Genomic DNA, 14,008 nt, shown 5'->3' with positions numbered 1-14,008 from the left:
TGTAAAGTGTTCTGAGATTAATGGAAAAATCTTAAATGGAAAAACATTTATTTGTAAATGTCTTATTATAATTAAATATTATTTAAAGATATTTTGATTTATTATGTAAGGTAAATTAAGTTACAGTGGCCATGTATTCCCTCAATGTACAGGGGCTTGATAGTTATTTCTTTTTTTTTTCTGTCCATCAGCCCCTAGCCCCTCTCCCTCTCCTTCTATATGGATGTTCCCCTCCTTATCCACCCCATCTTACCATCCCTCCAACAATCTCCTACACTGGGGGTCCAACCTTGGCAGGACCAAGAGCTTCCCCTTCCACTGGTGCCCCAACAAGGCGATTCACTGCTACCTATGCAGTTGGAGCCCAGAGTCAGTTGATGTACAGTTTTTGGGTGGTGGTTTAGTCCCTGGAAGCTCTGGTTGGTTGCAATAATTCAAAAAAAATTGTATTTACGTAGAGGCACTCAGAATGTCAGCAAAACAGCCTTATATTTTTGCAATTGCAGAGTAGTATTCAGTTAACAGAACAGCAATTATCTTCATGTAACCTGCATCAGAAACAACTGAAGATAAAAAACCAGAAAAAGAAAAACAAAAACAAAAACAAAAGAAAAAAAAATACCAACACCAAACTACTGTCCCATATATAACTAATTTGTGCTGTGCACCAACAAGAAACTGCTTTAAATTTCCATGCCAACCAGTGGAAGGGGAAGCCTTGGTCCTGCCAAGACTGAACCCCCAGTGAACGGGATTCTTGGGGGGAGGGTGGTAATGTGGGGAGAGGAACACCCATATAGAAGGTAAGGGGGAGGGTTTAGGGGGATGTTGGTCTGGAAACCAGGAAAGGGAATAACATTTGAAATGTAAATAAGAAATACCCAATTTAATAAAGATGGAAAAAGATTTCCATGACAATTTATAACCCCACGACTGTACCAGTCAAGGTTAGTGGCTATTGAAAATTACTACCAGGACAGGGCTATCTAAAGACATTCGGTAGTGTGTTAACTATACAAAAAAAGACATTGTACAGTTTAAAAACAAATCTTACACCGCCTTACATTTCAATTTTTTTCTTTAAAACAAGTGAGTTGTGTCCTGGGTGGGGGGTTAAATGCTTTATAGAGAAGAAAAAAAACTGCTAGAACCAATTTATTCATCATCATCTTCATCTTTGACTTCCTCCTCTTCCTCCTCTTCCTCATCCTCTTTATCTCCCTCCTTATCTCCCTCTTCTTTTTCTTGCTCTTTTCAACCTTGAGTACGCCCTTTTTTGCTGTGTCAGGTTTTCCCTTAGCTTGTCATCCAAAGCAGTGTTGTTCCACATCTCTCCTAGTTTCTTCACAACATCATCAATGGATAAGCCAGGATGCTCGCCTTTGATTTTTGGGCTGTATTCAGAACAGAACAAGAAGACCAAAGGAGGCCTCTTGGGTGCCCTGAGGTCCTTGAACTTCTTTATGCTTTCCCCTTTGGAAGAGATGTAGGTTTTCATTTTTCTTTCATAACGAGCCTTGTCATCCTTCGCCGTATTTTCAAATCACCCCCTGCCCTTTTCCCTCCATCTTTATTAAACTGTGTATTTCTTATTTACATTTCAATTGTTATTACCTTTTCCGGTTTCCAGGCATTTCACCTTTCTGAGCACTTCTTGGAGAACTCTGAGAAGTGGACAGAAGCATCCGGGTGCTTCTTCTTGTGCTCCTCCTTTGTTTGCACAAAGAATGCACATGAGGATATTTTGCCTCTTGGCTTCTTAGGATCTCCTTTATCTCCACAGGCAGAGTCGACCAGTGGCGGTTTGGCTCTAGCTCGCGCCAGCGCTGTTTCTAAGGAGCTCAATCTTATTGCAACATTATTTTCTTTCTAAAAGCTGAAATCTAGTGAGGACCTAGGATGGCTGGAATGAAAGTATAACAGGATAGAAGGAAGCTGTAACATCAAAGTCCGGAAGTTTTCTTTTTTTATTGGATATTTTCTTTTCTTTACATTTCTTTTTTATAGCCATGGCAATATTTATTTGTAAGTAGTTAATATTGTATCTTGCAAACTTTAGTTTTGTATTAAAATGTTAACCCTTTCCGGGTTTCCCCTCAGGAACCCCGCTATCCCATCTTCCCTCCCCCTGCTTCTATGAGGGCACTTCCCCTCCCACTCACTCCCACCTCCTCGCCCTGGCATTCCTTTACACTGGGGCGTTTTCTTATGCTAGGTTGGGCCATACTGAAACATGTGTATGCATCCTCAAACACTATTACTCTCTTCCCTTCATCATTCAGGTTCTTTTTCATGGACCCTGTATGTTTCCATTCTGTCTGAAAGACAAAATGTTTGCAGCATTCATTGTAGTTTGAGACTATGTTATCTAGTTAACCAGTTTTCTTAAGGTTTGTATTCTCATATATAATCTCTTAATACAGCTTATGAAAGTAACTTGTACTTCCTCCTTTTCATGCATATTTATTATTATTATCTTTAATCTTTTCTTTACAGTCCAGTCATCATCCCCCTCCTGATCGACCCTCTGACAGTTTGACAGTTCCTCATTCCTCCTCTCTTTTCTCCAAGAAGATGTCCCCAGACCCCCACACCACCTGGACACCTGCCAGGCCTCTGAATTCCCTGGGGTCTCAAGGATTAGGTGTTTCTTCTCTCATCTACTTCTTTTGATCAACAATAGAATCAAAAGACACTATATGACGATCCCATTTTATCCAGTTTTCTGATATTAATCACAATAATGAGAAAAGGAAATTAAAAATGTCCATAGAACTATAAAAATAACAAATAATTGCCAGATTTTTCCCAAGCTCTTTATGTTTATTGTATCCTAAAGGTTTCTTTTCAACCAGACTCGGTATGTGTGATGATGAGTCTTTCAACTTGACACAATGAAGAATCCCCTGGGAAGAGTCTCAATGAGGAATTGTCTACATTGTGGTAGTCTATGGGCATGTCTGTGGGGGAGCTGTCTTGGTTTTCTTAATTGGTGTGATAAGACTCAACCAGAATGTAGCACCATTTTATAGGCTGAATGGTACAAGAGTAAAGAAAGCTAGCTGAGCATCTGAAGTGCAAGACTGCATGCATTTTTTTCTCTGTTCTTGACTATGTCTTTAGAGTGAAACTATCTGTCTTAAGTTCCTGCCTCTGTGACTGTCTTGCGGAGCTGGAATGTAGCCTCGAATTATATGAGAAAACAAACCCTTACTCTTGTGAGTTACTTTTTTTTTTTTCAGAGCTGGGGACCGAACCCAGGGCCTTGCACTTGCTACGCAAGCGCTCTACCGCTGAGCTAAATCCCCAACCCCATGAGTTACTTTTTGTTTGAACATTTTTTCACAGTCACAGTATGACTCTAGAGGAAATTGTATGATGATGAAGACTTCACAAACAAACAAAAATCCACCAGTAGCAAAGTCAGAAACGAAATAAATCTTTCTTAGTCTAAACCCATGCTCATTTCATACTTCCAGTGTCAATATTTCTGTATTCTGAAGGAGACAGATGCCTAGCCAGGTATTAAAGTGCTTTAATACACTCACACAGCCCAATAATGAAAGGGATGGGAGTCTGGAAGCAGAACTTCCATGAGATAACGGGAAGTACTTAGGAAGAGAATCCCTTTCCTCTGGGGAAAATAAGACTAAGGTTAGGTAGCTGTCAGAGGTTTTCCATTAAGAGTTCTAATGCTTTCTCCCCATGGGATACAGTAGACATATGATTACCATGTATCCTGGCTGTCAACTATGAAAGAACCTTTATTAATCCCTCTTTATTCCCTGGGATCTTTCACTGCTTCAGAGTATGAACATTTAGGTATTTCCCTTAGACAGTACTCTTTCATTCTTTTAAGAGTATACACAAGCTGTACAAAACATATATATGGGGAATCTTTCATAAGCAATTGAAATATTCTGACATTGTTAAATTTATTTTAGCCACTTTTCCTACTAACTCCGATGAAGAGTCTTCCTTTCACGCTCTTGTGCCTGAAATCGACCTGACTAAAGGACACACGGTATGTGGCATATATAGATGGTCCCCAAAAGCTGTTCATAACATCTCTTATGCCTTAAAAAAATCAGATTTCTTTAGATAAACTCATTGGCAGCTGTGCTCCTATCTGAGTTTTTGGAATGGACCCATGCAAAGAAATTCCAAGGGAAAAAAACAATCTGTGAAACACCTGGTTTTGGCAGACTTTTCCCTCACCAGAGTGCCATCTGCTAGACAGCCACGGTCTGCTCATCCTTCTCCTGGGTACTCAGCCCTGTGGGCTGCAGGACCATGCTGGCAGCAGATTGCCACTGACCCCAATCCTGACACCATCCTGGGATTTGTAACCTTCTGGCCTGCTGGGCATGGTATCTTTCTACCCTAGGTCTGTCTGCAGTCTCTCCTTTTGACCTTCCAAAATATTTTTTAAAACAGCTAGTATAACAGCTCTCCTGAGCCCAGAAAATGGGAAGTTCCAAACATTTAAATCATTTAATTGATTGTTTTAACACATTGACTTGTATATGTACCCAATGAAATTAGGCCAAACGTTTTTGATTTGCAAAGGAAGGAGAAACTGCTGTGACAGCATTCTTCTTAGAACCCCTCCATGCCCCTGTCTTTTGTCTGCCAACAGAACACAGGAAAATAGCCAATAATTCAGATACACAGCTGTGTCCTCATTTTCACTGGACAAATTTGTTACCTGTGTGTTCAGGTAGTCATTCTCAATCTCTATTGAATAGTAAATGCATCCAAAGGCATTCAGATTGTCTTTTTCACTTAAGAAATTCAAACATCTAGTTTCCTTCAAAGGGAAATGTTTTACAGAAGGGCCATTTTAGGAAACCTTTAAAGTTCCTAACGTGTAAGACCAGAGCTCTGTTCAGTTCTCCACATATATTCTCAGATTCTCTGTCTGTTGCCGCCATTGGTAGCAGCGCTGGGTGGTGACATACTAGACAAAATACAGGACAAGAAGCAACTTGAGGGAGGAAGGGCTTCGACTGTATTTGTGCTTTGGTTGGAAAGGCAAGATGCCTGGACATGAGATGGCCTCTCCTATCACAACTGTACTCAAATCCCAGAAAGGTCATGCACTCAACTGCCTTCATCCTTTTTATTCACTCAGAGGCCCCAAGTCAGAGGGTAGCGCTGCCCATACTCAGGGTGAACCTTCCCTCCTCAGACCAAGCTCTCTGGAAACACCCTCTTAGACACTCTCAGAAGTGTGTCTCTCAGGTGATCCCATGTCTACTTGAACTGATACTGAGCAGGAAGCACCACAGATGGCCTCTGTTTTTGCCCTTGGCCTTTTTTTCTCTTTTTCCGTAATCTTCAGAAGGACGAATGCCTTGCTGCTAACCTAATCTACAAAATATAATTGAGTGCTACAGAATTTTGTGGACGGATGTAAAAGATGCTTATATCTTACATCACACAGCAAAGTATTTTAAAATATCCCCGTTAGTCATTTCTTCTCTGCCCAAAGTGTTGCAGCTCTAAATTTATACTGAGCCTAGTTTTATATCTTAGTTCTCTTCTTTCTTGAAAACTTGTACTGGGTATGCAGTGTCTGGTTATTGCTCCGCCTTGGTCCCTTGAATCTTCAGGCACTTCTCCCATTGGGCTTCACTGAAACAATGGCTTCTTTAATTATCAAGATCTTTTTCTCCTGCGAGGCAGTAAGAAGGATAAATAACTGCTTTTTCCTTCCATTTTTTGTTCTGTTCAGCTGACATAGTTTCTAGAAATTCAAATAGAAATAAGTCTGTCTCAGGGAGCAAAGTTGATGCAAACTGTGACAGGATGGTGCCCGAGCTGTATGAAATTCATATTTTAGAGAGATAAATTCTAGCCATAACCTCTGCAGTGGAGAATCTTCTCAGGAAATATTTTAAAAGGAGCTTTAGCACATTTGCATATTGTGTACGAGGCAATTTTCAAAAAGTTGAATAATCACAATGAGCCCGTATTTCTTTGTAGTTTTCTGGTGAATATTAGTATTGCCGTTTCTTGCTTATACAGATTCACTAATATTTTCAGTGCCGTGATTTCATATTTCAATATTCATTCATATATTCATACTCTAAAAGTTACTTTAGAAAAGTATCCCGAAGAAGCCAAACAAAATGAATTATTCAAGGTCTTGATGCAGGAAAAACATGTTTGAATTGATTTTTTTTAACTTCAAGCAGTGATGGTTCTAATTCCACTGAATTGACAGTTTTCAAAGGAAATAGGCACTACTTAGCTTATCATTCATTTAGTTCCTGTTAAGTAAGAGAAACAAGGGGCTCTGCTCATGCTGACATTATTTGAGTAAAATTTGCTCTGCATAATAAGATGATACCTTCTTATCGCTTTGTAAATCTGTCTGCCAGACCTCTATGCTCAACAGCACAGCTCTGCACAGCGTGGTTCACCTTGCTGTCCTTTGGAGTTGTGTTCTCTGAGATTGAAAGCATGTCATTATCCCACTGTTCTGTTGGCATTACCGACATGCTAATCAGTAAGTCAGCACTTCAGTATAACTAAATAATTAGAATAAAAATTGGCTTTCAAAATTCTAGACATATAGGTCCTTATATGTTAAGGACAAATTGTTAACTAATTTCAGCCAGATAAAAATGTAATGAATTATGTTTTCCGGCCAATGTCTTTTAATCATTAGTGAGAGTAATTTGCATTAGTCTGACTAGAGTAGATTTTGTAGGAATAGGATAGAAGAGAATTGTATGTTTTTTTTAAAACTAGTTTCTAGTATTTTGTACATTCATATTGTTTAGGTGCTAGTATATTATTATATGTTCATAATGTTTATTCTGGGACATATACTGGCTCTAGTACTTTCTAAATAATAAGTTAAATAAAAAGAAAAACCACACAGCTCTATGACTATGTATAAATAGTATCATCAGACGTAAGCCACGGGTACTTATAAATCAAGCCACCTCACTCAGAATTTTATCCAAGGTGATTCTAGAGTCTTTGTTGAAAACCACACAAAATTCTAAAAATACCCAAGGATTAAAGTGAATGAGACTCAGATATCATGGCAGAAATGAGAGCAGGCTGAAACCTATTCAGAGCAAAGTGCATTGAACACTGAACCAGGCTGCAGTTTTAGCCTCTTGCCTAAAATGACTAAAGATGATGGACTAGAGGCTTCCTCATTGTGAGCTGGGGATAGAGACAATCAGGATAAGGAAACATGAATGAACAAACTTTATCCTGAAGAGGAGCTTTCTATATCAGTAAAAGATGCGACGGAACACTCAAATAAAAAGTGGGAAAGTGGGGGAGAAACTGTGAAAATGGTGGAAGAACGTTGTGTTAGAAAGTTCCAGGAACAGTGCTTAAAAGGGACCTTGCCAGGTATGGATCTACAGTGGAAATTGCCGTAAGGTTTTCGGGACCCAACTTCATAGAACTGGGAATTCAGAGCCCAGACTTAACTGTTTCCAGGAGAGATCTGATATATGCCAGAGGACAAATATGAAAATTTGAATAAAGAGATTCCCCATCTCCTGCCCAGTCGAGAGGAGAAAGCAACCCGAGCAAGGCTTGATGGGTAGGTATAGCCAGGACTGCAAGAGGAGATCAGAACTCAGCGGAAAGACCTCAATCACAGAAAAAATGTACTTCTGATTATTCTATTTTCAAACCTAAATAGACATTTGAAATAAAAAGATCAGCAAAACAAACCTTAGGGCTACACTACAACATAAATCAGTTGGACTACACACAGAATGTTTTACACCACAGATTGAAAAGCAACTCCCAATAAACAATCCAGAAACAAATCCCCTTTATCCTACCAGAGACTGCAGCAGAATAAAACAAGACAGGAAGAGCAGGGCAACTTCAAAAAACACACGAACACTCGGGGAGATGAATATTGAAGTTTTGAATGAAAAATAATTGCAGAAAGCAGGAAGAAGTTAAAAATCTCTTGGGAAGAATGAAAACAAAAGAATAACCTACAGGAACGTCAGGATGCAAATAAGGCAGCCTCAAGAGAAATGTTTATAGCAGTTAGTACTCACATTAAAAGAACATTACACCAGAGGACAAAGAAAGACACATATGTGGGACAGAAAACAATCCATGAAAATAATATATTATACAGAGGGGGATGAGAGGATAAATAAGATGTGAAATCTAAGCTATCAAGACTTCTAACAGAAAATGGAAGGGAGACATTCAGGATAGAGGTTTAGGCAAGACATTTCTGAATAGAATAGCATTAGCTTCATACAACATGATGGGTTGTGTTTCTTCTGTTTCAGGTTTATGGAATAGTTTGAGAAGTATTGATATTAGGTCTTCTTTGACGGTTTTATAGAATTCTGCACTGAGCCTATCTGGTCCTGGGCTTTTTAGGTTGGAAGACTTTTAGTGACTGCTTCTATTTCTCTAGGAGTTATGGAACCGTTCATGTGATTTATTTGGTCCTGATTTAATTTTGGTACCTAGTATCTATCTTTCCTTTCCTTTCCTTTTCTCTCTTTTTCTTTTCTTTTCTTTCCTTTCCTTTCCTTTCCTTTCCTTTTCCTTTTCCTTTCTTCTTCTTTTTCTTCTTCTTCTTTTCTTCTTCTTTTTCTTCTTCTTTTCTTCTTCTTCTTCTTCTTCTTCTTCTTCTTATTATTATTATTATTATTTTAATACAATATATTATGATAATATTCCATCCCCTCATGCTATCCCTCAGATTTTCTTAGGTTTTCTATTGTCTTGAGAAAACACGGTGAACATAAAGCAGGTTGGGGAGGAAGGGGCTTATACTTTCTTATCTCTAACCATCACCAAAGGAAGTCAAGTCAGGAACTCAAGCAGACCAGGAGCTGATCCAGAGGTTAAATCCAGGAGCATGGGCTTGCTCTTAGTTGGCTTGCTCAGCCTGCTTTCTGATAGAACCCAAGTCTACCAGCCCATGGATAGCACCACTCACCAGGGGCTGAGTGTTGTTCCATTGTTCATTAATTGAGAAAATGTCTTACAGTTGAGTCATGTAGAGACATTTCCTCAACTGAGGCTCATGCCTTTCTGATGACTTTAGTTTGTGTCAAGTTAAAATTCCAAACCAGCCAGTCCATAGGTTCTCAATACCTCTCTACTGATTCAATTTTATTGGAGAGATAAGGAATTCAAGGCCCATACCTAAATATAATAAAAGCAATATTCAGCAAACTAACAGGCAATATCAAATTAAATGGAGAAATATTTGAAGCAATCCCACTAAAATCAGGGACAAGATAAGGATGCCCAGTCTTTCCATATCTATTCAATATAGTGCTCTAAGTTCTAACTAGAGCAATAAGACAGCAAAAGGAGATCAAGAGGGGATACCAATTGGGAAAGAAGAAGTCTAGGTATCACTATTTGTAGATGATATGATAGTATAAATAAGCGACCCCAAAAATACAACCACAGAACTTCTACTACTGATAAAAATTTTCAGAAAAATGGATGGATATAAAATTAACTCAAATAAATCAGCAGCCTTCCTCTATACAAATGCTAAATAGGCTAAAAAATTAGGGAAACAATACCCTTCATAATAGTCAGAAATAATATAAAATATCTTGGGGTAAATCTAACCAAGTAAGTGAAAGTTCTGTATGACAAGAACTTCAAGTCTTTCAATAAAGAAATCAAAGAAGATCTCAGAAAATCTTCTCTCAATAAAGAAACCAAAGAGATCTCCTATACTCATGGATTGGTAGAATTAACATAGTAAAAATGGTCAAACTACCAAAGGCAGTGTACAGATTCAATGCAAACACCAACAAAATCCCAACACAATTCTTCAAAGACATGGAAAGAACAATTCTCAAATTAATCTGCAAGGCAAACCCCTCCCCCCAAAATAGTGAAAACAATTCTCAACAACATCAGGGGCAATCGCCATCCCTGATCTCAAGCTTTAGTATGGGACGATTGTTATAAACTGCATGGTATTGGTACAGAGTCAGGTTGGACTAGAATTGAAGACCTAGAAATAAAACCAAACACAGACAGTTCACCTGTGACAATGAAAAAGACAGCAATGGAAAAAGAAAACATTTTCAATAAGTGGTTCTGGTTAACTGGCTGTCTGTATGTAGAAAAATGAAAATAGATCCATACTTGTCACCTTGCCCAAATTTCAAGCCCAAGTGGATCAATGACTTCAACATAAAACCAGATACACTAATTTTAATAGAATATCCTGAACTCACTGGCATGGGGTAGGGGAGGGGTTTGGAATTTCCTAAACAGAACTACAATGGCTCAGGCTCAAGATGAATGGACTTTATGAAACTGAAAATCTTCTGTACAGCAAGGGACTTAGTCAATAGTAACCCACAGAGTAACTAAAATATTCACCAGCTCCTCATCCAATAAAAGGTTAATATCAAAAATATATAAAGAACTCAAGAAGCTAACTACCAAAACAACTAAGCAATCTAATAAAAAATAGAACCAAACAGAATTTACAACAGAGGAATAGCTAATGACTGAGAAGCACTTAAAGAAATATTCAAAGTCTTTCATTATCAGGGAAATGAAAATAAAAAAGAACTCAAGATTCTACCTTATACCAAACCCAATGGCTAAGATCAAAACCTCAGGTGACAGCACATGTTAGTGAGGATGTGGAGAAAAAGAAACACTCCTGTTTCTTTGGTGAGATGGCAAACGGGTACAACCACTCTGGGAATCAATCTGCCGGTTCCTCAGAAAATTGGAAATAGATCTACCTGAAGACCTAGCTATAGCACTTTTGGGCATATCCACAGAAGATGCCCCACCAGCCACAGGGGCATGTGTTCCAGTACGTTCATAGGGGTTCTATTTGTGAAAACCAGAAACTGTAAACAACCCTCATGTCCCACAAAAGAAGAATGGATACAGAAAATGTGGTTAATATTACAATAGAATAATACTGAGCTATTATGAAGGACATCATGAGTTCTGCAGGCAAATAGGTGGAACTAGAAAATATCATCCTGAGTGAGGTAACTCAAACCCAAAAGGACATGCATAGTATGTATTTACTAATAAGTAGATATTAGTCAAAATAGTACAGAATATCAAAGATAAAATTCTCAAAACTTGAGGTTAACGAGCCAAAAGACTGAAGTGAGGATGCCTCAATCCCACTTGGGAGGGAGAAGAACACTATCATGGGGAGGTAGAGGGAGGGCGAGACTTGGGTGGGAGAGGGCACACAGAGGAGAAAATTGAAACATGATCAGGATTTCGGGGGGACAGGACTGAAGGCCTAGGAACAGCAGAAATTATGGAAACAGGCAACCTTTGGGGTAGTAGGGGTGTGGGGGGCCTTCTATAATATACTAGAGACTTGAGAGGTGAGAGACTCTCAGGACTCAAAGGGAGGGACCTTAGATGAGATGCCCTACAGTTGGGAGAGGGAACTTGTAAAGGTCACCTCTAGTAGAAAGACAGGGCATCTAGTGGAAGGATGGGGTTGCCATTTCACAGTCAAAAACTCTGAACCAGAATTGTTCCTGTCTAAAAATCCTGTATGGACAAAAATGAAGAGAAGCCTGAGGGGACGGAGGTCCACTGTCAGGTCCAGATTGGGATCCAGCTCAAGGAAAGGCCCCAAGGCCTGACCCTATTACTGATGCTATGGTGTGCTTACAGACAGGAGCCTAGCATGGCTGCCCTCCAACAGGCCCAACAAGCAGCTGAAGAGTCAGATTCATGTACTTACACCCAACCAATGGACAGAAGCCAAGAACCTCTGTGGTTAAATTAGGGAAATGCTGGAAAAAGCTGAGGATGTAGGTGACCCTATAGGAAGACCAGCACTCTCAACTAACCTGGACCCCCATGGCCCCTCAGACACTGAGCCACCAACCAGGAAGCATATGCCAGCTGATATGAAGTCCCTGACACATAAAGAGCAGAAGACTGCCTGGTCTGGCCTCAGTGAGAGAAGATATACATAACCACTGAGAAACTTGAGGCCTTAGGGAGTGCAGAGGTCTGGTGGGGTGGGGGTTGGGGTGGGGACATCCTCCTGAAGACAGGGGAGGAGGAATGGGATGAGGAACAATCAGAGGGTAGACAGAGGAAGGAGATAAAGATTAGACTGTAAAACACGATTAAAGAAAAAAGTCACAAAGTTCTCTAAATAATACCAAATGAAAAACTTATTAAGACAAAAAATGAGTCAAAACAAACAAAAGGTACAGGAAAAATGTTATTGATATAGCCAGTTGTACTCTATTAGAGAAAATTGATTTTCCTTTTTCCACTAGGTTTCAATTCCAAATGGCCTCTTAGTTAGGATTCACGCCCCTTGTCCACTTCGCCTTGTGTGGTTGAACCAGTGCAGGTGTTGTGAACTGTCATTGTTTCAATGAGGCCATGTGTGTAACATTACTAATGTATATGGAAAATACTATTTCCTTGACATCATCTACCACATCTGGCTCTTATAATCTTTCTGCCTCCTATTCTGAACGTATACCTCAGCCTTGAGGGAAGATGTTTAGTAACAATATCAATAAATGCTCCAAGGTCTTTCATTTGCTATACATTATCCAGTTGTTAGTCTCAATGTTAATTACTATTATTCTAGTAAAACATACTACAAAGTGTTGAGCAATGCATTAACCTATGAGTGGAGCAATAAGATATTAAGAGTAATCTAATTGCTATTTTTCCTTCAGCACAATACTAGTAGAAGGCTTTCGTCTAGCTCCCATGACTTACCTAGTCTCAGATTCTTGGCAATTTTACCAAGTATAGGTTTGATCTCATAGAGTAGACCTTTAATTCAACAAGAAACCAGTTGGTTACTACCATAACACTGGAGCCTTTACCTAACCAATCTAACTTACAGATAGGTTATTTTGGTAGATTTCACAGAAGCACAAAAAGCACCTTCTTTTTTCCCCATCTTTATTAAATTGGATATCTCTTATTTACATTGCAAATGTTATTCCCTTTCCCGGTTTCCAGGCCAACATCCCCCTAACCCCTCCTCCTCCCCTTCCATATGGGTATTCCCCTCCCCGTCCTCCTCCCATTACCACCCTCCCCTCAACAATCACACTCACTGGGGGTTCAATTTTGGCAGGACCAAGGGCTTCCCCTTCCACTGGTGCTCTGACTAGGCTATTCATTGCTACCTATGAGGTCACAGTCCAGGGTCAGTCCATATATAGTCTTTAGGTAGTGGCTTAGACCATGGAAGCTCTGATTGGTTGGCATTGTTGTTATATGGGGTCTCAAGCCCCTTCAACTCTTTCAGTCCTTTGATTCCTTCAATGGGGGTCTTGTTTTCAGTTCAGTAGTATGCTGCTGGCATTCGTCTATGTATTTGCCATATTCTGGCTGTGTCTCTCAGGAGAGATCTATATCTGGTTCCTGTCAGCCTGCACTTCGTTGCTTCATCCATCTTATCTAGTTTGGTGGCTGTATATGTATGGGCCAGATGTGGGGCAGGTTCTTAATGGGCATTCCTTTGGCCTCTCTTCTAACTTTGCCTCCCTATTCCCTCCCAAGGGTATTCTTGTTCCCCTTTTGCAGAAGGATTGAAGCATCCTTCATGAGTTTCATATGTTCTCTGTTCATGTGTGGATAATTCGAGCATTTGGGCTAATACCCACTTATCAATGAATACATACCATGTGTGTTTTTCTCTGATTGGGTTACCTCACTCAGGTTGCTTTTTCCAGTTCCATCCATCTGCCTATGAATTTCATAAAGTTATTGTTTTTGATAGCGGGGTAGTTTTCCATTGTGTAGATGTACCACATTTTCTATATCCATTCCTCTGTTGAAGGGCATCTGGGTTCTTTCCAGCTTCTGCTATTATAAATAAAGCTGCTATGAACATAGTGGAGCACATGTCTTTGTTATATGTTGGGGCATCTTTTGGGTATATGCCCAAGAGAGGTATAGCTGGATCCTCAGGCAGTTCAATGTCCAATTTTCTGAGGAACCTCCAGACTGATTTCCAGAATGGTTGTACCAGTCTGCA

At 39.6% G+C, this 14,008-nt stretch overlaps 1 long non-coding RNA gene across 1 annotated transcript; it reads left to right on the top strand.

The window, feature by feature from the left end:
- The first annotated feature begins 1,727 nt into the window (after positions 1 to 1,727).
- On the top strand, positions 1,728 to 4,100 carry LOC134487073 (uncharacterized). The gene is made up of 3 exons (XR_010066791.1): positions 1,728 to 2,025; positions 2,840 to 2,943; positions 3,945 to 4,100. It is a non-coding gene; the product is annotated as an uncharacterized LOC134487073 (long non-coding RNA).
- The last annotated feature ends 9,908 nt before the right edge of the window (positions 4,101 to 14,008 follow it).

The sequence above is a fragment of the Rattus norvegicus genome, chromosome 5, assembly GCF_036323735.1.
Source record: "Rattus norvegicus strain BN/NHsdMcwi chromosome 5, GRCr8, whole genome shotgun sequence".
NCBI classification, from domain to species: domain Eukaryota; kingdom Metazoa; phylum Chordata; class Mammalia; order Rodentia; family Muridae; genus Rattus; species Rattus norvegicus.
The sequence above is the reverse complement of the archived record's forward strand: the minus strand, read 5'-3'. Positions and strand labels throughout refer to the sequence as shown.